Consider the following 27,158-nt stretch of genomic DNA (forward strand, 5'->3'; position numbering starts at 1 on the left):
TTATTTACCTACAAAGATGAAAGTGAACCAACACCCAAAGTGGGAGATCAGAAAGCTGTGGTTCACTGAGGCTAGGGCTAGTTAGGCCCTAGCCCTGACAGGCAGTGAAGCATACTGTGAGCTTTGTGAAAGAATTTTAGCTTCATTATGAGAACCCTGCTCAGAAACAGGTGAGTATGCTAGGCTCTGTCTTCCTTCTCCTTTCTTCAGCCTGTCAAAAAAACAAAACAAAACAAAACAGCCAAATAAACAAAAATGCTTATGGGAAAATATATAACTCTTTATTGTTATCTTTGTCTTTCTTTTGGTAGTTAAAATATAGGTTCTTAGTCCACCACATACAGGCACACACACAAACACACATACCCAGGGCACACATGACACAGCCAAGACTACTCTCCTTTAGTCTGTTTCTTTATGTACTTCCTCCTGGATGTCAAAGTGATTTATGTAATATGTCTGTAGAACTACCGCTTTAAGGATCTCTTGAGCTGTACCACATTGCCATGGTAGCACAGGAGTAATTCTCATTCTCACTTTAGACATGGCAAATCCAAAATAATGGTGAATGTACCATGCCTTCCTAAACAGAAAGTTAAAAGGAAACCCAAGTTGGGCCAGTTAAATGCCTCTTTCTTTATAGAAAATAAAGAAAAATATAGCCAGTTGGAGCCAAATCTTTATAATTATTTGTAAATTACAGAGAAAAACTGGAGGCAATGGAACTATACTAATACCAGAACTATAATATTCCACAAGATTTGTTTAAAAAAGTGTATAACAAAGTTCAGACTTTCGACCTTTCTTAATGAACAACATGGTTATTGTCAAAACAGAAAGATAATGAGGTGTCATTATCCTCTTCAAACATATCTGAAGTTTGAGCAGTCTCTTAAGGGATCTTTAAATAATTGAAAATCATAGAAACTGATGCTATACAAAAGATTATTAGAATATAAATTCTATATAAAGACAATATATTCCTAAGTACATGAGTTTCTGAAAATAACAGCACACAATACCCTAAAGATTTGGAATTTTAAGCATTAGAAGTTATACACTTTCATTAACCATAACAAATTTAAAAAAATTAAATTTACCCAGAGATTTTAGCTAAATCATCATCACATATGCAGTATTCCATCTCTGAACAGTCGTTCTTAGAAAGTGTACATGTCTGGCAGTTCAAACTATCTAAAAGAGGGAATTAAATGACCATCATTTCCCATGGAAACTGTGTAATTTTGAAATATTCAGTTATAGAGGGAAATTTATTATTGTAATTCCCCTGAGAGAACATTAATATTCAAGTTGAACTAATACTTAAGAGAAATGGCTGCAAGAATATGTGCCCAACAGATGTACTAGGTTGTTAAAGATCCATTTAATTTATTGACTTCAAAATCTGTAGCTCCTTGTTTTGCTGTCAACATAAATCTCCACACATTTTGTCTGTAATTAAACAAAATACTAGAAGCAAGGCACCACCCTGTCAAAGAAGAAGACATCAGGCTGTTTTTGTACATTCTTTTTCACTGGCCCTTACTTGTTGGTTAATAAAGGGCACAATGCGCTACGACAGAGGCAAACTGCTCATTTCACAGCAGCCAGAAAGGAAAGAGAATCTGGTAGAAGCCAAAGTGCCAATCTTCCCTTCAAGGGCATGGAGCCAATGGACTAAGGCCATTTTACCAGGCCCCTCCTCTCACAAGTCCCACAGGCTGGCAAAACTAGTTCTTTTCTTCTTTTTGTTTCTGTCTTTTCTTTTCTCTTTTCTTTGCTTTAATATATTGGCCTCGGGGCATTTTAGATTCAAACTATGATATATATTTACTTCCAGTACAACTATTATGTGGAACACACTGAATTGAGTTAGAATGTTCAAACTCTAATCTTAATCTTAATGCTTATATTTTGAATGATGTTGAATAATATTCTTTCATTTTTATCTTCTAAATTCTCTATTATTAAAGTTCTCTAGAGAAAGAGAACCAATGGGAGGTATAGGTGGGCAGACAGGTAGCTTTAAGAGGAGATTTGTTTTGGGAATCTGCTCATGTAATTATGCAGATTGAGAAATCACATAATCTGCTGTCTGCAAGTGTGGACTCCAGCAGAGCCAGTGTTATCTCAGTTTTAGCTGGCAGTGGAGGAGATGAAGCTCAGGTGCAAATCCTGGAGACATCAGCCCCCAGAGTCAAGGGCTCTGATATCCAAAGGCAAAGGAAGATGGATGTCCATCTCAAGGAAAGAGCAAAATTTGCCCTTCTATACATTTTTGGTTTTATGTAAGCCCTAAATGGGTTTAATAGTGCTGGCCTGCATCAATGAGGGCAAATATTCTAGTCCACTGATTCATATGGTTCATCTTTTGAAGAGACAGCCTTGGAGAAATAATATTTTACTAGATGTCTGGGCATCCTTTGACCTGATCAAGTCATTATAGAATTAAGTAGCATGCACATCTTGGTCTGTAAAATAAATTTAAATTTGATAAGGTCTTTTCCTAATTTGAGAAGAGAAAAAGTTATGTAGAAAGTAGGTTCAAATAATAGTAGCATTCCATGAAATAGTTTAACATTCCTTGAAAAATTCTGTCAGACAAAAGAAAACATACTTTGGAAAAAGAGAAGAAATTGATGTTATAGTGGCATTAATTATGTGCACAACACTAACCTAAGTTCTTTACTTACTTAAACTTTTCAGTACTTGAGATTATTTAATGTGGTTGTAATTTGTTTATTTTATACAGGTCGATTAATTCTCAAAATAATAACAAAAATAATTAGAGAAACACATTGTAAATAGAAATACTTTGAGAAAACATTTAAGGAAATAGACAAAATGGTCTGGGAACCACTGTTGGTGATTATTTACCCTGAAGATTGACTTTGGATACATGAAATCTAATGTTCAAATCTAAGTTGCTTTAAGGATTCACCAATACTTTTATTTTTCTTTCAAGTTTGTTTCTCAAGTATATCCAACAAAGTGAATTTAATCCTTACTTTCTGTGGAATTTAGGGAAGGTTGGGTTTGATTGCTTGTATTTTGATCTCTCTTTTAGAAAGCTTATGTTCCAAGAGGGCACCTAAGCCATGTGGAATATAGTAAAAGTGTGAAGCTATTTATTCTAGCCTTGATTAGATTCCTTTTTCTCTGCATTGGGATTCTGAATCCATTTTTTGCTGCAAAAGTTTGCAGCACTTTTTACTATGGGTGGAATATTCTTTCCTGTTCCATTGATTTGAGGTGGGGCGAAATGATTTGCATTGGTCAATTGAATGTAGTTTTGAAGTAACACTGTGCAAAACTATCAGCAGAAGATTTAAAAAGCATCACTGTGCTAACAAACATCTATGCTTCTGTGATCCATGATTTAACAAGCATCTCACAATATCAGTTTCGCCCAAGATTCCAGATTGAAGATAGATGGAGAAGTCCTGAAGCCCAAGGGAAGCCTGGAGTCTCGCCTAACCCAGCTGAGCCCAACTCAGATCAAGGGACCTGTGGCTGATCTGCACATGAGGGAGAATATATTTTCTGTTGTGAGCTAAGCCCCAGAGATATTGACATTGTTTATTATTCAGCAAAACACAAATGATACAATTCTTAGTGTATTTATCACAGATAGGTGTTAATATTAAACTTAACTGCCATTAAGGTTACTCAAATTAAAGTTAACTACCACTACCTTTTGAACAAATGCATTAAAACAGGGAAGGCAGCTTGAGGAGAAGTGAAGATAGTAATTTTCCCTTCTGAATTGAGTACGCCCATTTTGCTTGTTTTAGTAGGAAATAGGAAAGAAAGGGGAATATAGTATAATACTCTTTATGGAAAAATAATTAATGACTAATTTAAAGAAATAATTGTGAATTTTAAGAAATCATCCAATTTACAAATGTAACTATATAGTGCTTTGTAAACCATGATTAAATTAACTTCATTTTATTCTGTGTCCCATTTGTAGTGTATTAGTTCTACACATCACAGTCAATTGAAGAAATGATCTTTTCCACCTGTGCCTGTTTCAAGTCTATCTCTCTCAACTCTAGCAGAATTTCCCTTGTGTTGTGTCCCCAGAAACATGAAGGAGTCGCTACATCTTCTTTTTACTTTACATTCAAAAAGATGTCTCCCAGCCTCATGTATTACGAAACAGAAACAAAACTAAAAATGAAAGCTATGTTTTCTTCCATCTTTGGTAACCCCTAAGGTATCATGATATTTGTTATTTTCTGTAGTGATTAAATTAATGAAACTGGACTCTGTATTGTCTGAAGCCATCTGTTTGCTTCTCAGCCTGCTGCAATCTGGTTGTCTACATATACAGGACTAAAAGTCTAGAATCAGAGGGTACCCAGTGTTTTACTGATAGTTCAATAGCATTGTGTGTTTTATTTCTCATATTATGTTGTATTTTAAGTCATTATTGATATTTTCCTTCCTAGGCTATATAGAGACTCTATTCAATACAGATAGTTTTCTCTTCCATCAAACTGTCTTCTTTCCTCCATTATCTACCCAATCAGGGATGAAGGTTTAATTTTTTCCCTATAAAGAAAACAGTTTATGTCCTCTTTATCTATTCTTAATATCACTGTCTTGGTCCAGCCCCTCCTCATTCCTCACTTTTAGCACATCTCTTATGTCTTCCCCATTCCAGTCTTATCTCAATAAACCATTTTCCCTACTGGCAACAAGGCACGCTCTTCTACAATATAAATCCGATCATGGAGCCTTTCATTAAAACAATTTCAAGATTTCTTTTTGCCTACAGTATAAAATCTATGCCTTCAAATAGATATAATTTACTTCTGCTCACCTCTCCAAACTCATTTCTCATTCCTTCCCACTGACATGCTTGCTGCAAACTATAGGAATTACTTTAAGTCTCTGGGTACATAATTCAACAAAATTATAGTTAAGCATCATCTAGTTAAAAATGTAATGGAAAAATACTTTGACAGAAGCAACAAACTGATAAGGCCTCAAGAAATAAGCTTAACAAGAAATGTGCAGGAACTCTGTCAATGAAATTCTAGAATACTAGAGCCCAAAAAGTAGTTTTGAATAAATATGCATGCATAGGAAGGTCCAATATTATAAATATGTCACTCTCTTTAATACGTACATTTAGCAACAGCCCAAAGAAGATAAAGTTAATGGACTCTAAAGTTTACATGGAAAAAACTTTTAACAATGACAAAGGCATCCTAATAAGATATGGGAAAATATTAAAATAGAAAATAGTAAAGATAAATTAAGCCAGTATATAATATAAAACTAGTGCAAGTAGTTTGTGGCATTATTTTTCCTCTATTTTATTTATGTGTATTAACACATGAATTCTCCTGAAAAATAATAAATTTTTTGTGTATGTGTTATCCTTGTGGAGATTCAATTTGCAGTGGAGGCAGTATACCAGTTTTTTCATAGCTACAAGTGATCCTGAGATACATCAAACCCTCTTGTTTCCAGCACAGCTTAGTAAAAGCCACTGATGTTTCTCATCTGCAGGTCTACCCACCAAGCCTCTGAGTCAGCTCTGAATGTATGCCTTACCTCCTCCAGTGGTCAACTTTGAATTAAAAACATTAAACAGTACCTTGTTAGCTAGAGATGAATATAAACCTTCCCATACCCAGTGAGCTATCACCCATGTGGACTCCTAGACTGGTTCTTTCTGTATGACTATGCTACCGTCTAGTTCTTGATGAATATTCAGGTTACTCTATTGCACCTGGAATGAGAGCAATGAGTTGTAGTCCGCTAGCTATTGCAGCTTCCTGTACCAAGGTCAAACCTTATTACTAACATCTACTTGCTATTTTCTTACACTCTGAACAGGACAGCCCATATAATGAAGTGAAACTGTAGGTTTCATTTTTCTCAAATATGAGACTTCATGTTTGGGTATTACTTTCTCCTATCAGAAAGCTGAGCTCTTAATTTGCCACCTGTTAAGACCCACTTCATTTTACCCAAACCAATATGGTAACCAATCAACTCCAGTCTGATCCCCTGGGTTTGAATACGTTAGGAACCATCTTGTTCCCCTGGTTTGTCTCACAAATATATTAACTATCTCTTATTTCTCATTGCTCTTGTTGCTTTTATTTCAACACACATTTCTGGAAAATGAATATGGCATCTAGTAAACTGGGTAGTTCACAAATTGTTGAAATAGTTAACATCAAAGTTCTGAATTCCTGGAAACTGCAAGAAAGCTCATAAATAGAAATAGAAGAGATGATTTATGAATATTAAATACATTGATATTTCCAGAAAACTTTCTTCACTATACTTCATAGTTTCAGTTATTTGGCTGTTAAATAGTATTTATTTGTGTCTTAAAAGTTTTGATGTTACCCAAAAACCATACTTTAAGGTATCACTAGCCAAAAATCTAGTTTAGAAATCAGCTGGCCAGTATGGCATTCAGTCACTAGAATGGAGACTAAGTTTCTTTTCTTGTTGCTGAGACAAAATACCCAACACCCAAAGTTAAAGGTGGAAAACTTTATTTAGTTCACGGTTTATAGAGGTTTCAGTCCATAATCTGCTGGCTCCAAGGCAGGGTGGCATGGCAGAGGGCATCACAGAGGAGAAATAATTATGGTGGGCAGAAGATAGCAAAGCAACAAAGTAGTGAAGAAGCTAGTCCCAGTGATTTTAGAAGCTTCTGTTTGCCTCTTTTACATTCTCTGTATGATACCATTCTTAGGGTGGGTATCAAACCAATCAGTACACTGACCCTGTACTCACACACCCTTAAACCTACATGAGGATTTGGTGACAGGCGGCTGGGGTCTAGATGAAGCCATAACAGAGACAGAGTGAAATAAAGCCTTGGAAGGGTTTTAGAGGCAAACATTAATTTGATTAATTTCAAAACTATCAAAAAAGGTAGCTTGTAAGATAAAAGCTTGAAAAACAAATATTACAATACATATTCGTGTATATAAAACTATAAATCAAAGTGCCAAAGACTGAATCTACGAATGTCTGTTACAAAAGGTCTTCTATTGGAACCATCAAGGAGGATGAAATTTAGACTGTTAGTTCTTTAAAATTTAACTTGACAAACAACTCAACTTTAGCTCTTTTGCCTCTCCCCAAGAATGGGAGAGCATTAATTCAGGATTACATCATGACATTTGTGTAAAACTATAAATCAAAGTGCCAAAGACTGAATCTACGAATGTCTGTTACAAAAGGTCTTCTATTGGAACCATCAAGGAGGATGAAATTTAGACTGTTAGTTCTTTAAAATTTAACTTGACAAACAACTCAACTTTAGCTCTTTTGCCTCTCCCCAAGAATGGGAGAGCATTAATTCAGGATTACATCATGACATTTGTGTATTTTGTCAGTAGAATATTTCACACAGAATCAAACTAAAAAATCACAATGAACTATGTTTTAAATATGGCTAAATGTAATTGAAGATATGACATGTAATATGCATTTATTTCATGTTTTATCTTGGAATTTTCAAGGATTTCCCTTTTATAGAGTCTCATTAGTGATTTTTTGTTGTCAGTACTTTTTGGGTTCTTACTAATATGATCTGGAACACCTTTACCTATTGTATAACTGACAACCCGGGAAAGAAATGTCTTTAATTTTTCACCCCCTAAGAGAAAAAATTTCCCTTTAATCTCTTACCCCAAAACATTTGTACTAGCTAAAATGTTATATGTCTGATGACCAGAGAAAGGAAGTTATATCAAACTTAATTGTCTAGTGAATGTTTTGGTATGTGTGTGTGAAAGACAGAATGAGAGAGAGAGAGAGAGAGAGAGAAAGAGAGAGAGAGAGAGAGAGAGAACATGGGTTTCTTCTCCTATATACTCCCTTCATTCTTAGGTTTCCTAGATTCAAAGTAATCAGAGAAGAAGAAATTATAAAATTACTATAATGTAGATTTTCTATGTATGGGGTCATTTTACTTATAGTATAAAAATAGCATTTGACTATAAGTTTAATAGCTTTCAAAAGGTCTTTTCTTGCTAACACTGTATTCTTCATATAAATTTGATGTACATTAGGGCTGAATACTTTTTAGCTACTTTTTTTCTCATTGAGTTTATCGGTGCATTTTAGGTATACAGTACAGTTACATTCATTTTTGGGACCTTGTACCTTTACATGACAGGTCTTGGTTTTCATTTTTTCCCCTTGTCCCTGCCCTCCCTTCACCCCCTCCTCCCTTCCTCATTTACAAACACTTTATTTCCATTTTTTCACTTTCTCATATTATTTTCTTTTCCCTTATTACCTTTCCCCTACTCTTCCCACTTAGCTGTCATTGTTATAAATCAACTATAGTATTTTTCTTCTAAGGAATAATTATGGTTATTGAACACATTCAAGAGTGAATGATTTGTCAAAACATTTGAAGATTTATAATTGTAAAGATTGATATGTTTACCTGGGTTAAAATAAAATTAAAACTCTTCTCCATACTTTACCTAGGAAAGACTCCTTGATTTATATACAATAACACTTATTTTATACTCTTTACTGACGATTCTTGCATCAAAACATTGCGGTAGGTACTGAGAATTCAAAGTGTGCCTGATGGTTTTCTAGATAGCTGCTGTCTCTTTTAGAAAATGATCAGATGTATTTGAATCAATTAATCAAGCCCATGTTCATTTGCTTTCACCCTACTCACTGAATATCCACTCTGTACATGATATTTTTCTGAGCTATGTGGCAAAGTGAGCATGAGAGAAAAAGTGTGTTCATACTGGAGCTTTTGTATCAACACAGGAGACAGAAAGAGTACACAGACAAGCACATAAGTAATTGTGACACGTGTCCTTAAGGCCATAAATACAGAGCAGGAAATAACACGATCCAGTTGATAGTGGTATTTCAGGAAAGTCTTTCCGAGAGAAATGACACTTAGGCTCAGAGAAGGGGTATGTGTGAGATACTACGGAAATGTAGAGGAGGGTCACTGACTCCAACTTTGGGAAGATGTCTGTGCCAGAGATTAGAATTAGACAACAAAGGATCCCCACCACCCTATAGAAGAAAGAGTTCAGAGAAATGGCGTAAATAACGGCAAGTGGTCTAAGGAACTTGCCAGGAGTTATACTTCCCAGTTGCTGAAGTTGGGAAGCCAGGAAGTGAAACAAGATGAATTGGAGAGGGGCTCAGCCCTAACAGAGAGCGCTGCATAATTACCACCAGTAGAGTCTGCTCTCCTTCTTCTCTGTGTGGCCTGTTATGAGCAGGTAGCATTTTTAATACCCTGTTTCTTATATTATACCCTGCATACCTGTCCTGTTCACCTCCACCGCAGAACCAGGGAAAAGAGTTTTCTGTTTTCTTTTTTGTTGTTTCTCAGCAGTGTTTAAACATATTTCCACATGACTTCCAAAATTATCAAGGAAAGTAAGGGCGTAATCAAAATTTAATGAGGTCCAAGCAATTGATTAAATATTTATATTTTATTAAATAAAATATAGTGTTGAGGAATGTCATCTGAAAAGCAACTCTGTAATTTTATAAGAAGGTATGTATCAGAGGAAGGCCGTGTGGAAAATGGGGAGAGTTGGAATTGAGGAAATGTCTTATGAAAATGGAGAGTCAGAGTTTCACCTACTGAAACTCCCATGGCTACTTTTGGCTTCTAAGGTAGAAGGATGAGCTAGGGGCATCATCAAGATGCCTGAAGGAGAGAGCTGCCACTCTAAACTTACTTCTGTCACAAAATGTAAGCAGGTAATCAAAATTCTCGTTATAGTATTTTTGTATAATTACACTTTTTAAGTCACTGTCATAGATATCATTCTTTCTGCATCTGTTGTGTAGTGACTTTAGGGTTACTGACCTTTACATTCAAAGCTGTATGCAATTGCTCTGTTAAACGTTTACATTTTCCCTATTGTGCTGCAAAATGAAGTTGATTAGTTGTTGGACAATCCCTCTTATTGTCATTAGCTTCTCTACACCCTCTAGAGCACTCTCTGAACTGTGGTAGACTCATTACCGATTACTTGCTCAAATTCACGTTATGAGTCACCAGTGGAACTAGAACCTAGCTGTTCTGATATCCAGTGAAGCTTTAAATGCGGTAATCTTTATTTTTCTTAAGTAGAATAATATAATGTAATCTTTATTAGATGATTGATAATGTAAGATATTCATTGTGTTTTCTGTTTTCACTCATATAATTTTCACTGGATAGTATTAGTACTATAGGAAATACAGAAGATGCACTTGTTCCTCAGAAAATATGTTTAATAACCAACTCTCACTACTTGTGGATGTGCCTTTCTTTGGAAATAAGGTCTTTATAGATGTAACTAAACAAAGGTGAGTCCTATATTTAGGGTAATCCCTGAATATAATGTCTGATGCTTTCCTAAGAAGAGAAGATGAACAACACATACAAAAAGGGCATAGGAGGAGGAAACAGGTGGAAGTGTTATACACTCAGTTTGCTCACAGTACATTAGTAAAAGGTCTCTCTTAATATTGTTCAAAGTTTTAGGATTAAGAGGAAGATTTCTTCATCATAAACATTTCTGGATTGCTGTGTGAAGGAAACAGATAATTTGACATATTTTGTATTGCGAATAAAGGCTCATCTCGAAAGAGTGTCTGTTGCTGACATTCGCAGCTCACTGGCGATTAATATTCTCATATCCAGACATTGTATGTAATCCTACCATGTGCCCAGAAGAGGAAAGACTTAAAAATAATAAGCAAGGAAAATTAATGATTTCTATTTCTACCTGTTAAGAATCACACATGGTGTGACTCTTCCACAGTTTAGCACACATTTCTGTAGAAATATTACAAACTACTGTGTTTTTTAAATACAGAAAAATCTTCTAGTAAATATAGCATGTAAATGCAAAAATCTCTTCCACACACATATAACTTCATCATTTCTCAGACATAAATTGCAAAAGGCAATTCTGTTTTTTCTGAAGATATAATAATCTATCACCTTACAATTAACATTTATAAATACCAAACTTTCTTTTTAATTCCTAATATCATTTACCTACCCCAGTATCTTTTATGATTCAATCAATAAACATATTTTCTAACAAATACATGGCTTCTTATGTTTTACTTATTTATACTTTGCTCTTTTTTAATTTTGGGTTTATACTCATTGCAAACTGAATAGTAATCATGGTGGGAAAAAAGTTGATTGTGGTTATATTTAAGTAGAAAATTAGTCTGCCTTTAGGACACATCGGTTAGTGCAGTGTGCTGTTTTCATTCAAGTAGAGCACAATATGGAATGGCTGTTTAGAGCTTTAAAAGGATGGCTTCGCTGTCAGGGAGGCTGGAGTGTGGGGAGTCAGCATCCATTAGCTTTCATGAAGTATCCCTCAACCTGACGTTTTCTAATCTACCTCATCAACTACATGTACTCCATTTCTTTAATTAAAGGTAAGTTTAAATGTGAGAGATCCATGCATAAATAAAAAATTGTCTACAAATACATGTGTTACCATGAAAGTGGCAGTCACAAGAAATCAATAGTGATTTACAACTTGAAGAGAATGTAAAAAGAAACTGAAGAAAAAGAAAGGAAACTTTTCAGGCTTTTCCCTTGCCCTCATCCTTTGATTGAAAGTAGTCACCAATTTCTATTGATTATTCCTTTATTATTATTACTATTATTCATTTTATTTTGTTTTTTTGGTACCTGGGATCGATCTCAGGTCATTGGGCTTATGAAGAGGGCAGCGGCACCACGGAGCTAAATCTCCGGCCCTCCTTTATATTTTCTTGTACTTCTACATTCTTGCATATTCCTGCTACAATTTTCCCTTTTAAATCTATGCTTTGTTCCAATCAGACTCTAGGAAAAATTTTATAATCACTAGAAATATATATCTGCATTTGACATTATCAAGTTTAGCACCCTCTTTCCTTTTCTAAACAATTCCCTGTTGCTTATATCAGTGTTTATTAGTGGGGTGATAGTGATTCTTGGGAATTCATTGGAATTCTGTGGGCAAGATTTTGTTTACCACAGTAAGAGAGGGGGCATCACTGGCACAATGGTGGGTGCTGAGATCAGGCATGCTGGTTTGCAAGGAATGCACCATCATACAATAAAGTGTTTCCTGTCTTTTATCATGATTTTTAATGTTTGATTTAAAAATTCTATTGAAAATTACTTGTTTTAGTTAACACTTCAGTAAAAACGAAGTATTTTCCATATTTTGAGACGCGTGAACTTTTCAGTTTGCCACTGACATTTAAATTGAAGATACTTTTAAGATTTTGAGTAAAAGATATTTTTGAAATTACATTGTTAAGGGCTGAGTATTTAGCTCAGCGTTTCTGCCTCCTGCTTTGCAAGTGCTAGGACCTGAGTTTGATCCCCAGTAAGGGAAAAAAAAATTACAATATTAACAGACATCACATTTTTGAATTTTTAAGAAAAAATACTGAATATTTACTCTGCTACAATCATTCATTCCTTTATTTGGGATCATTTTTCTTGTAGATACTATTGAACTTTTTCTGTGTGCCATTATAGTCTTTTCTAATCATTTGCAAAACTAAATGCATGCCAGTACTATTTTGTTACAAATTACTTTCTTGACATATATTTCTGTGTATTATGAATAAGACATTATATTTTCATAATTTACTTCAGTATAATAAAGTTCTCATCACAAAATATTTGCTGTAAAGTAAAACTGTATATCTAATACACTGGAGAAACAGATGAGATGCATGACATAGACAAATTATTTTATTTGTCTTTTGTGGCCCTTAAAAATTTATTTTTATATCTTGCTCTCCACAACTGCACAACACATGCTTTCTGTTTCTGTCAGATTGGTTGAATTCTTTTTCACTGAATGATCTTCTGTCTTCTTTTTCTGTTTCCTCTCTCTCCAAAGATCCCATTCTCCAAAGCCAATGTTTTCTGATTGCTCTTACTTTCAGGAGGGATCTATATCTTTAATCTTCACTACCATGTATTAGTCACTTAAGTCATGCTGAGGCTTTATTTTTTGTCTGTGTCTTCTGAATCAGTGTTTGTCTTCTTGAGAACTAAGATGTAGGACCTCCTTCTCAGACTTATATATTTATTGCATTATTCTTACCGCACTATTTGGTACATAAAAGGTGCTTAAACACATTTGCTGATTGATTACTTTTATGGTTAATGGACATCTCAGTTTTCCCAAGAGAGTACACCAAGTTAGCTGGGAAGTTGTTGGCAGGGTAAATAGTGAAGTGGTAGCCTAGATATCCTTGATCTAGTTTATCGATCCACAAACAGAATGTAGGCTGAGCTTCTCAATCATGTGAACGATAACTCCTGTGTCCTCCTGGAATATGAATGTGGCTGCCTTCTCTTGATGTCACACAGCATTTGTGATGAGGGCGAAATGTTATTACAATTTATCAAAGAAAGCTGGTGCTACAAAATACAATATTGACCCACTTGCCTCTTTTAAGGTGCTATTCAGTTGAGTTTCTTTAACAGCTTCTTGTACCTGCACGGAAGCAGCCAGAATGACAAATAATTCTATCTCCCATGATTACTTCTATTCTACTATCCAATTTTAGTTGCCAAAAGATTGGGAGCTTCTGATAAATCACAGGGAAAGTAAATTGTAGGGTTATATTTCATTTGTAATATTCATAAAGTTTCCATATCCATCAAAACTTTATACTTTTCTTATTTATTTCCATAAATACATTATAGGTTAAAAATTTAATTATGGAACAGTAAAATAAAGAAAAAAATAACCAAGAAAGAAAACAAGCAAAGCAAAAACCATCCTTGTATTTCCCTACTTTAGTATCATTCCAACTTCAGGCAAAAGATATGGTAATTTGTTTTTGTTTAAATAGATATCCATAATGTAACCATATAAATATTATGTCGATGATTTCCATAATCCTGAGATGTTATCTACAAATAAATATGCATCTTCTAGAATTCTGTTCTCTTCAGGAAAACTCATAAAAAGAATGACTTTATCCAAAATCAAATTTGGTTGACTAGCCTGCCAAAGTCAGTTATTACTTTTCTCTCCAGTGAAAGATGCTGTCAAATACTTTCTGTACTAACTCAAAATCATCTTGAAGCAATTTCTAGTAGCATGCCTCAAATTATATGAATGTTTTAGATGAAGGATCTCTGACCAGGGGGAAAATGTATAAACCACCAAACTATTTATTTACTAAATTATTTTTGTGCCCTTCCATGTGCCAGACACTGTTCTAGGAAAAACAGCACAGATTACAACAGACAAAGTCTCAGATTTCATATCCTTTACCAGTGATAAAACAAAATAACAACAAAAAAATACACTTATATGACAAAAATGTTATGTTAATATCATGAAGAGCAGTGAACTAGATTAAATTTGCAAAGAGTGATGAGGATACATTATTAAATAGGTGTGGTAGGGAAAGCCTCTCTGAGAAGGCAGCATCTGCTCCAAGTACAGTAAATCTCAGACACAGAGAAAGCAAGAGGGGAGTCTGCCACAGAGAGATGAGCGATGGGCTGGAACAACGGAACAGCGCTCAGTGGTGCGGAGGTTGTTGAGGGTCCTCGGATAGTTGTACACTAGATTAGAACGAAATAGGGCTCTTTGAGTGGTTATGACATCATGTCCAAAAGTATCAGTATATGAATGTGGAGGCAGGTCGGCGGCCACACTGTACTGTTTCCTTTACAAACTCAGCTCTGAAAAATGCAATGTTTTAGAATTAAGAGCTGCATTACATGGGGTTCTGCCTGCTAGTGAACTCACACTATTATCCCTCCTTCAATATAAATACAGCCAGAGAAGGCTTTCTATGATAACGGGGGAACTGCAGAAGGCAACTTTGCCTTTAAAGGTAGCCTAGCTTCCAGGGCACCACTTCCTGAGCGGTTTGAACCAAAGGAAGTTCACGCCTTGTAGGCTCAGGTTTCACCAGGCACAGCTAAGCAGTGGCTAGGTTCCCAAGATGAAGAGTCCATACGCTGGTATTCAGTGTTTTCCTTCTGAAATCAGAACATTCCTGTGTAGCTGTCTACTGCCTTTAATGAATCACTTCATTTATTTAATCTGCAGATGCTGACCAGTTTGATCTATCATGTGCCTTCAGGACAGCATGCATCAGATGTGCTAAATACTACCCTACATCCTGGAATGGTTGGAATGATATAATTTATATCATCATGATTAGTATGTATAGCCTTGCTCCAAATTTGTTATTAGGCATTTTATAAGGTATCATTCTTTAATGATATAATTTATATCATCATGATTAGTATGTATAGCCTTGCTCCAAATTTGTTATTAGGCATTTTATAAGGTATCATTCTTACTAAAAAAGAAAAAAATGTATGGCACATTTACGATAATACACGGTGGATTGTCAAATCCTAATTGAAACAAATTTCCATATTGGCTAGACAGTGACAATAACCAACTATTCTCATTAAAATTTTGAATATGATTATTGAAAATATTGCCTGAAAATTCAGCTTGTTAAATGAAAAACTCTTTCATTAGGAAAGCTTGATGAGGAAAGAAACAGTATAAGAATGTGTAGTTCCAGAACAAGAATCGGTTTATAGTGATTCCACTGGGCCATGTAGACATGTTATATTTTTTGTCATAGAAATGGAAATGACATCAGTAAGCAAAGTGAGGTAGAGACAGCCTGCTTGGTTACAGTTCGTGTGTATTTCATTTAAACATGACTTAAAGAGTTGGCCACTTGTGATTGGCTGAGATTGTTTTGGGAGTAAGTTAAGGTCTGTTTACAGATCAAGTTAGATTACAATTTACTAGGCCAAACTTAAAATGTATATGGAGGTTTGCATTATATCAATATTAATTCAATTTAATAAATTCTGTTTCCATACTATATTTCTTTTCTATTTACTTTCTCCTTTTACGCTTGACACTTTAACACATACTCTTAGGCTAAATGAATTCTGCCCTTGTAATTCATCTCAATAAACAAATGGGATTATATCAATATAAAAAAATCTGCTTCACAGCAAAGGAAACAAGTGACAGTGAATAGACAACGTACAGAATGGGAAAAATGTTGCCAGCTCTACTTGAGACAGAGGAATAATATCTATAATATGAAAATAAGCCTCCAAAATTAGACCCCCCTAAAAAAATAAAAAATGGACCACTCAAATGAATAGACATTTTTCATAAATGAAGTATAAATGAACAATAAATACACCACAAGATGTTCAACGTCTCTGGCCCTTAGAGAAAGGCAAATTAAAACAACACTGGGATTGCACCTTCAGGAAGAATGGTTATCACTAAGAAATCAAATAATAACAAATTCTTATGAGACTACGCGAAAAAGGGAACTCTTCTATATTTTTGGTGGGACTGTAAACTAGTATACCCACTGTGGAAAACAGTATGGAGATTTCTCATGAAACAAACAAGTAGGAATTCCATTTGACCCAGCTTTTCCTTTTTTGATGTAACTTCCAGAAAGAGATAAAATTTCATATTACAGGGATACATGCAGACCCATGTATATAGGAGTACAACTCGTAATAGCTAAATCTTAAAAGTAATTGACATGTCCATCAACAGGTGAATAGATAAAGAAAACGTATTTATGAACAATAGAATGCTCCTGTGCCACAAGGGAGGATGAGCATTAGTCATTTGCAGGAAAATGAATGCACCCTGAGACCAAAATGTTAAGTGTAAACAATCAGACGCACAACCTGAAATATCAGATGATTTCTTTTATATGAAAAACCCAAGATATAAACAAGTTAAAGAGCAAAACAAAAGATTAGATAACAAGAAACAGGGAGAAAGATTTTTGCAAAAGGGAAGGGGACTAAGAGGTGCAGAGAGGGAGAAGGCAGAAGTGGTGGGGATGAAAAAAGAATCAAAATGTTCATGTATATATACCAATGTCTTGTGATGCATGTAATCATTATGTACTATTAAAAATAAAAATTAAAGAAAAAGCATGTGGGTGGTACCACTCGAAGCTATTCCTACCTTGGGTTGACTAGCACCAATCCAACTATATATAAAATCGGTACCAATCAAGTGAACCAGAATACGAATGCTAACCCAGCCAATCGTTGCATCTCATCTTCTCACTTGAATCATTATCTTTCATGTTATCCATTTCAATGTTGTGTAGTGTGAGGGGAAATATAACCAAGGGAATTTCATAGAAAAAAAAAAAAAGAAAGCTTTCTAAATGTATATTGTTGTCTTTTGTATTGGTAAAGTTCCTTCCCATGTGAATCCATGTGTAGGGGCTCTCTTATGGTGTTGGAACAGATCCATGCAAGCAAAGGGCCCAGAAGATCTAGCTTTGATAACTTCATGATATACTCACTTTAGCCAACTTCACTGAGTGTGACAATGAAGAGTGAATCTGCTCATTTCTAAAGTTCTACTACTATAGATACAATATAGCCCTGGTGTTTGAAATAGTCACTAGCAGAGAAACTGTCCAACTATTCATGTTGAAACCTGCCATTTCTCAGTGTCCAGGTACATTCATGCATGCACTGTGTTTATTCACCAACGTACAGGCTAAGAAAAAGTTATATTCCTCAATTTTATTAAGCACAAATGAATACATCAGAACCTTGAGCTGGATAAGGAGATTCAGCTGTATTTGCTAAGGGTTTTCATCTACTATCAGCAGTGAAGACTCAATCCCTGAATTTTGGTATTAAAATACCTTTGGCTTAGTCCTAAATATGAAAAATAATACTTTTGCAAAGAGATATTAAAATGCTGAATTATTCCTTTAAAACACCTTTTTATATGAGGATAATATTCTTCTGAGCCTTGGAATTCAAATAAGATATTAGAACATTAATTAAAAAGAAGGAACTTTTGCATAAGCTTTTACCTCTATAAATCTCTGAAAACTGTTTTTTTGTTTGTTTTCTTGTTTGTTTTTTTGTAGGGAACTATTGTTTTTGTCAGGACCCAGAATCAACCCCAGGACCTTGAGCTTGCCAGGCAGGCGCAGTGACACTGAACTAAATGCCCAGCTCAGAGAACTGTTATATCCAGCTTTCCATCCAATAAAAGCAACACTATTCATGAAGAAAAATTATGAAAAGATGTGCTTTGGGGTTATCCGCAGTAAGTGTTCACAACGACTTTGCAAGGTAGGTATGTGTGTTGCATATGAGAAAACTAAGGCTATGTTTAAATGGATCTGTTCAACCCAACTGAACCCAAGGCTATAGAGTGGCAGAAACAGGACTCCAAACTAAAGGTATCCTGCATATTACATGTCTATTCTTTCTTATATGCCACATTGCAAAATCTATGATAATCTTCCATTGAATTTTTCAAATATAAACCAATGTTATTCAAGAAACAGTATGAATAGCAGATCAGTTATAAACCGTAAAATTACAAGACACATTGCAGACTATATCCTAATATCATAATTCATCACACATTTATCCCAAGATCTCAAATTCTGAAAAACAAGTTGAACTTATTTACTTCAAATCCAAAGAAAATTTTTAATAGCTATCTTCCTTACTTGTCTACATTTAAGTTAAATGTCTAGGACATTAGAGATAATGTTTTATACATAAACAACTCCACTTGATATCTATATACATGATATTTAGATATCTTTTTTTAATTAAGGAATAGATATGCATGACCATGTTATGGTTACTTATGATGAGTAGAGATGTGAGTGATTTTCTTACTATTATTGAAAAAGTGACTTGTATTGAAAAAAATTAATGCACATCCATCATACATCAAATGGGGTTATGGGAAATTGCTTTGAGTTTTAAAAAACTGATTTGGTTAAATTGAAGATGTGCCCTTTTACAAAGCAGCTTTATCTGTATTAATTACATGTTGGCCATTCAATGATTTAAATATTTTTAATAGCATGCAGTTATACTATTTTCTGAATGATGAATGAGTCTGATGAAACATAAGAATGAAAGATTTCAGAATATCATTTCCAGAATTATAACTGATGCCACTGTGTGAACAGTCCCGACAGACAGCAAAAGGCACTTTTCTCAGCCCTTGAAAGATGCTTATTTCCCTGTCAGTTAGCTGAATACATCACTGAAGTCCACTAACATAACCAATTAGAGTCTCCATATAAAAGTCCGGGTCTAACAAATACCTTGTTCTACCCACAGATTTTCATGCTAACATTTTATTTTAATAAGTGCCTGAATGGATATTTATTATATAAGTGCCAAGCCACAAGCCATCATGAATTCTGCTGAAATATGATTATATAATCACATTTTAAAAGTATATGTGCTATAAAAGGCAAAAGTATAAGCACCAGGTTAACTGAGTTATTTATTTATTTTTTTTAGCAATTCATAATGCTTTGAAATGACGCTTTATCCAACAAACTGAGAAGACATGAAGAATTGCTAGTCGTACAAATATATATCTGTATCCTATTTATCTTTCCTTTTTCAGGATATTTTAGAAGACTGATTAAATGATAGTTCTACTAACTTTTTGTAGGTATAATTTTTAAAAATGGCCCATTAATTTTTTATCCTCATTGTTTACAGATCCTTGACTACTTTATCAAAAGTTGTGTTAGTCTTTGAAAATGGAAAATTTTCCAAATATATTATTTTCCTTCAGTCTTAAGCATTTACTTGTAATTTAGCTTTAGGACAAGCCATACATCAAGCCATGCCAGAAAATCTCAATCTAAATTTAATTGCAAATTGCAGTGTCTGCTAAGTATTAGGTCCAATACTAGACATTTTCTTACACAGTTGGCATTTTAATACCTACTTATTTAAGTTATATGTCTCCAGATTGCAAAGGAGACAAATGAAATTCATGGAGATCAAATGATCCTTTTCAAAATTACATAACTGTTAAGTGTATGAATGAGGATTCAAACTTCTTTTTGTCTTAGTCTTTTTATGACTAATGTCAAGGATTGGCAATGCTACTGGTTTATGGTTAGGAATTTACCTCTTGAATCATACTTTGGTTAAAATTTCAGCTTTGTCAGTTATTGGTTGTGTTATTTTGGGAAATTTTTGTTAGGCTCTCAGTTTTCTTAACTGTTAAATTGGACAAAAGTAATCAGTTCTTAAAGTAGTTGCAAGGTTAAATTACTACTAATCAATTATGTTGAAGTCATTATTATTATATCATAACTAACATAGGTCTAGACACATATATCTAAGTACTTCCTTAATATCTTCACTTGGGTGTTCCGAAGTCACCCTGATAGTACAAAGGAGAAAAGATGCAGGGGTTGACCTGGTGTGCTCAGCTGCTGTGGCTTGATGTTAGTGTAGTCATAGCTGGACTGTGCTGTTCTATTGAATACAAACCACTTAAAACATCAGAGGAGTCACTCTGACTATGATGGGTCAAGACGAAACAGTTTTTGCCACTTTGTGATTGTCTAAGTACAAATAGAACAAGAAAGTTGTCCAAATTGTGAAAGTAACCTAGTATCCTCATGTATCTGTTCAGTATGAGTCATTTCTTTACCAATTTAGCTTTACTCATTCTTCCTGCTTTCTAAAAGAGAATGATTAAGACTCAAACAGAATTATCCCCTCTGAGAAATGGTATGTAATTCAGAACCAAATTCAGCTTGTTTTCCCTTTCCCCATATCACATAACCCATGTCCAAATCTTAGAAATCTTTCCTCACATGGTCTTATTGAGGTGGTCCACAATACTTTATGATATGTATTCTTTCTCCCTGCAGTGAGTCAACACACTTAACTTTATTAACTACACATGTGCTCCTCTCAAGGCATTGCCAATGTAAAAAACATCCTTGTGGTTTGCCCCAGACCTTATCATTTGCCTTTTGTGTAATGAAGGCAGACCGGACATCCATAAGTGATCTCCAACCCTTCTAATTTTTTTATTTTCTAATTTATGATTTTTACTGTAGTACTCTCTAAATTAGTATAGTATCTTATTTGAGCAAATTACATAGAACTTTACCAGTTTTCTCATTCTGTTTTTCAACTCAACCAGAGAGGTTTTTCCAAAGAACCAGTAAAACTGAATTGCCAAGGCTTAGTACTGTTCAGTTGTGTTTTGTTTGAACTTGCGATTAAGAGAAAATTTCTTAACACGACCTACATGGATAAATATTATATAAATTCTTTTTTGCCTTTGATTTATGCCCGATAGGAAAAAATAACAGCATTACTGTCCACTCTCAGAAATACAATAGCTTGGACTCTAGGTTGTGTGGTTCTTATATCCACAGGAATCTGTATTATCTACTTATTATTCACAGCTCCAGCCTTAGACTTTTCTGCCCCTTTCTGATTTTCTGTATCTGCTTCTCTGTCTCTCTCACCCTCTCCCTCCTTCACTTAGACCTTCTTCTATTTTCCTTTCATTTTCATGCCTTTAACATGATTTCTCTATTATTAGGCTTCTTTTCCTCTCCTCTCTTTTTAGCTAAGCCATTTTCATCCTTAAATTTTAGCTTAAGGAGAAGGGAAAGTAATAATTAAAAAGTGTTATGAACATGTACCAACTCCCTATGGTGATATAATCATTATCTACTACAAACATGCACGAATAAGAAAGCAAAAGCTTAAAAACAAAACCTTAGCTCAAATCTTGGTTTCTAAACAAAACTTTCTCCAACTCTCCCTACAAGATTAGAATCTGCTATATGCTCACATAGTACTCTGTGCTCGTGACAGTCTTTACTTATGGTCTTGTATAATTATTTGATTAAAACTTCTCTTTTAGCTGGACTTTACGCTGTCTGATAAATAGGCCATGTAAATTCTTCCCTTTTACCTTTATTTTTAAGGGTTAGATATATATAAAGCTTTAATCGTAAATAATCATTTTAACAGCAACAGTCAAGTACTATAAGGAGGTAGCATTCAAAACATTCATTATTCTCTTTCACCTTCCTGAAGTTATGACTCCAAGATCACTCTTGAATGATAGTACAAAGCATAAGCTCTGTCTAGACAGGGATTGTTCTGCAAGTCTGCTCACAGACTAAGGGATTAGGACACCTAAAAATAATTTACTCTGTTTCTCCACGTGAGCTGATGGACATGCGGTTAACAAAAACGGAAGAAGTGAAAATCACCCAGGGGACCCAATCACCTTCCGACAACCCCAGAGAGTGATGGTTTCCCAGTTTCTAGTCCCAGCGATCTCCTTAAGGAGGGATATAGATACTGGCAGCTTTGGTGGGGGTGGCCCCGGCAAGCAAGCTCTTGCAATTCGAGGTCCCTCAGTTTTAAAATATTGTGTTATAAATGAACACGGAGCATTCATGATATGACTACTGATAGGAATACTACCTCAATTCTTGATATATTTAGAGAGACAGATTTAGATACACTCACACACACACACACACACACACACACACACACACACTTTAGCAAATATATTTAGATACACACACACACACACACACACACACACACACACTTTTCATCATTGAAAATATTTATCTGCTTCACATTTTCCCAAATATCCTTAAGGGAAAGAACATATTTTCATTGAGATACTTTTACAACTCTTGTAATTTATGTTTGGTAAAAATAACAATTATAACATATCTGAGTACAACTAAAGAGACTTTTAACTATAATCTAAAATAATTTCCTATACAAATGTGTAATAGGACATACTTTAATTTTGCTATATAAAGAAAAATATAAAAGGGCAAATTCATAAAATTCTGTTTTGAGGATTTTTATTTTATTTAAAATACATTCTTAGTTTCTAAATTTGTTTCTCATATAAAATTAGCCTTGTAAAGCATAGAGTATCCTCAAATATACTTATTTCAACCAGTCACTGACTCATTTGTTAGGGATCAGAAAGTCATTTGTTATTAAAAACAAAGAAAGGATGAGGAATTGGGTGTGTAGCTCGGTGATGACAGATCACTTGTCATGCATCTGAAGTAAGGCTGTTGGTTCAATCCCAAGCACTGGAAAGAAAAAGAAGGAGGAGAAAGAAAAAGAAAAGGAAGAAATGTGAGAATCTACAAAAGGCAGAGGAAAGCTGAAGAGGCATTTAACACCATAACAAAATATTAACTTCAAAACTTCTAATATTTGGCTTCACTAGAATTATCATTCAAATTCTCCATTGTTTAGGGTTAAAAGTATCCTAAAGTCAGTGATAAACTAGTGGATTTTTTTTTTTCTATACCGGGGATCGAACTCAGAACCTTTCACCTGTGGAGCAGAAGCAATGCCACTGAGCTAAATTGCCAGCCCTTAGGAATAATGTAAATACTGGGATATGGATGTTGCACTTCTTTTTTGCCTTCTCCACAGATTCTTCTGAATGTCCCTCTTTATTAGGAACAAAGTCAAGGTCAATGGATCCACATAAAAGAGGATATAACAGATATTCCTTCTTGACAGTCAAGACCGTGGTTTCTAGAACTAGCAATTAGAGATGTACTCTAGTACTGTGGAAGATTTTATGGTTAGAATAGAAGCCAATGCAGAATAATACTTGAGGAAAAAAACTATTAATTTTACTCCTATTATATATTCTGTTAGTTAATTGTCCATAAATGAATTTTCAGATGTTTATAGAAACATCCTCAAAGATTTTGTCCTGTGATGTGCTTTTGTGATGATCCAACAGCAGTGGTTATGGGAAATTGGGGAAGAGGTAGATGGGTGAATGCAATAAAGCAGGGTTTATACAGTTGAAGTTCAAAGATCAGGTAAGTAGACAAAGGTCCAGGGAGTAACTTAATTTAAAGAAGGGTTGAATTCAGAAAACTGGCCAAGACCAAGGTAAAAACCTAGTTTGAGAGAGTAGAGAGCAAAACACAGAGTTAAATATTCAGATAGCCTGAGATTGGCTCTGCCTTGTCCTTTTCTGGGTGGTGACCATGTATTGCTGTTTCTAAACAGCTCTGAAGGACTTCCCCTCATACAACCCTGTCCAGTACACCCCAATAATTCTTGTGAAATGCTGCCATTCTGTGGTCTACCTATATCTTTGATAAACTTCAAAATCTTCTAACTGAACTTCATGTGGGGTTGCTCACTGTGGAGGAAGACATCACACATTTGTAGCAGAATTTTGGAAAAGTCCAGGGGTGGAGAACTGAAGCCTGCCAACAACTGCAGAGTGAGCTTGGAAGAGGTTTTCTCTCCCTAGTGAAGTCTTGAGATGGCTGCAGTCCTGCCAAGTGCTTGTCTACAATTGGTGAGAGACCCCAATTTAGCAAGATTCCTGATCCTCAAACACTGTGCAATAATAAACATTTGTTGTCTTAAACTTCCTTGTTTGTTACATGACAGCAAATATATAAAACAATAAACCACTTCTCTGTAGTGCAGCCATCTCTGAGTTTGGATTGGCATTGTCCCAGGTAGAAAATAAGAACTCACACATGAAGGGAATATACGCTGAGGACGTAATAAGCTGTCATTTCTAGCCATTTAGATTTTATCTCCAAATTATAAAATTCCACTTTAAATTTTTGTTTTCAAAATTGCCATTTTTCCTCAATAGATTTAAAAGAGAATGGAGATTTCAACAGGAAATGTGACTAGAAATAATAAGATTCATGTAAATTTATTACATTATGTAACTATTCATATTTTATGTATTGTAGGTGAAGATAAATGAAGTTGCTCAACAGTTTAGGGGATTTATTTTATTGTATTTTGTAGGATGTATTGTATTATGTAAAATACATGGTAAAATAACACATACATCACTCAGGTAGAAATAATCTTGTCTCTTGATTCAAGTTTAAGGGACAAATATCTTTATGAAATAGATTTCATGGATACCAATTTTTACCAATTATTCTTGGATAAATACTTTTGATGTTATTCTTTATCCAGTGTTCATTAATTGTAAACAGTGTTTGGAGAGTAATAGAACTACAAACTCAGTTGCTGTAATTAGGATAAAAACTAGTTCTTTAAAGGAAATGAAACACAAAATTGCCTCACACTTATTATAGCTGTTGTTAAGATTATTACTTAAAGACTATAATTTATATCAAGAAGAAAGAATGAGTATAACTATTTGAATACTACTGCTGTTAAGAACTTTAAATAGACCCATGGTTATTCTTTGTCATTTAAAATTGGTAATATTAGTATGCCCACTTTACCGGTAAAAAAATTAAATCTTAGACTGGTTAATAAATTACACAAATCCACATGGGAGGGCCTAATCAGATTCCACAGTATAATAGTTTATTTCATCAATTCTAAGCCCACTAATTGATTTTTAGAAATAATTGTTGTCATTACTAGAATGTTCTATTTACTGTGTTCACTAATCATTTTTCTCCTGGAAGCTATCATAATTTATGCCATGACATAAGTTCATTTATGTTCTTTAACAAGTCGTAGCTATCCAGTTGCAGACAACTTTATAAAGTATACATACAGAATAATGAACATTACTACAGAGTCAGTCAACTGCTATGAGAGTAGTCCAGTTGATTTGTCTTCAATCAAATATTAATCCGCATCAGTGAAGCTTACAGAGTATGTAGAGAGACAGCTAGACTCTCAATCTAGTAACTTTGGCAGCAAAAATTGCTCAGGAATGATAAACGAGGGAGTAAAAATCTGTTAACAGGGGGTGACATATCCTTTAGCAATAAATCTTTCAGTAGGGTACAAATCTGGTATCTGACTCAGGCCAAGCTTCAGGTTATCAGGGTTCTGTTTGAATCTAATCAATGAGATTTGAACTTATCTGGGATCAGCTTTTGAATGGTTTTGTTTATACCAGCTGTATAGACACATAAACAATAAATTTCAGAACATTGTTTTACTCATAAATGTATTTTCACAAAAATGTTGCTTGCAAAAAGTCATTAAAGTGTACTCTTAGGTCTTATCTCAGTTACTTATTAGACAGTTTATTTATAATGTGTTTCTATGTGTGCTTGGAAAACTGAATTTTTGCATTTCAAAAATCATGTCTCCTGTTACTTTTGCAAACAATACTTTAATTAAAAGTGCATATTGTACAGCACAAGGTATTCCTAAGGGCTCTATCTGAGGAATGTTTGGTTAATTAGCATATTTCTGTTTTCACCAGGGTGTGTCAATTAGAGAGATTCTATCATATTTTTATGCTGTTGATATTCTGCATCATATCTTCATCATCAACTCATTAGTATTCCCGATTCCCTAACTTTCAGAAGAATCTTGTTTGGATAAGAAAAAGAGCTCAGTAAAATAAATTTTCTGATATTGATTTTTCATTTTCATTATACCTTTTCTAGTAGAATTTTTGTTATTAAATAAATTGAAATAATAGAATGTAGCTTCCACTATGGCTTTGGTACATATTAAGTTCTTCTGAAATTTCCACACAAATTGCAATACAAAAAAATGTAGAAAATCCTTATAATAAACAGGGAAAAATATTTGTTCAGGGGCTGAATGTTTCTTACAACCTCTGCTCTTAAATTGGTTCTCTTTATGGTTTAATTTTTTTAACTTGTCCTACTATGCAATTACTGGCCAATCATCATTTCTTTAGAGAAAACTTTAATTTTATTCAAAATGTTTTGTATGACACTCTTGAAATTTTTGACGGGAATATTTATTTTTCCTAGTAGAAAATGAATTTTATGTTAACATTAGCAACTTACATTGAGAAAAAAAGTCATAGTTGCTGAGTACCTATTATGTATTAAGAACTGGATGAGTCAAATTTATTTTCATTAATCTACCATAAAACTGATAAAGGGCTTTGCATTTTTTCACTTTCCCATTGCTGAGTGAAAACACCTACACCCATAACTTAAAAGAGGAAAAGTTTACTTTGGTTGATGACTTTTGGAAGGTTTAGTTCATGTTTGGTTAGCTCCAAGACAAAAATAGCATGATAGAAGGGCATGGCAAAGGAAAAATCCTTCTTGCCCCACGGAAGCCAAGAAAGAGAGCAAAGGGAGGACTGTGTACAAGAATACCTTTGCTGGTCACACCCCCAGTGACCCACCTCCAACCAGGCCTCACCTTTTAACGTAACATTCAGCTACGGAACTTATCAATAGATGAGTCCTTTTATCACCACAGTGTCCCAATGATCTAACCACCTTTTAAACATGACATTTGAATGCAGTTTAAATTTAAACCATAAATTACTATTTTACTCTCATATAATCTTTATGCGATTCTT

Source organism: Fukomys damarensis, unplaced genomic scaffold (assembly GCF_012274545.1).
Source record: "Fukomys damarensis isolate Sample0158 unplaced genomic scaffold, DMR_v1.0_HiC HiC_scaffold_35, whole genome shotgun sequence".
NCBI lineage: Eukaryota > Metazoa > Chordata > Mammalia > Rodentia > Bathyergidae > Fukomys > Fukomys damarensis.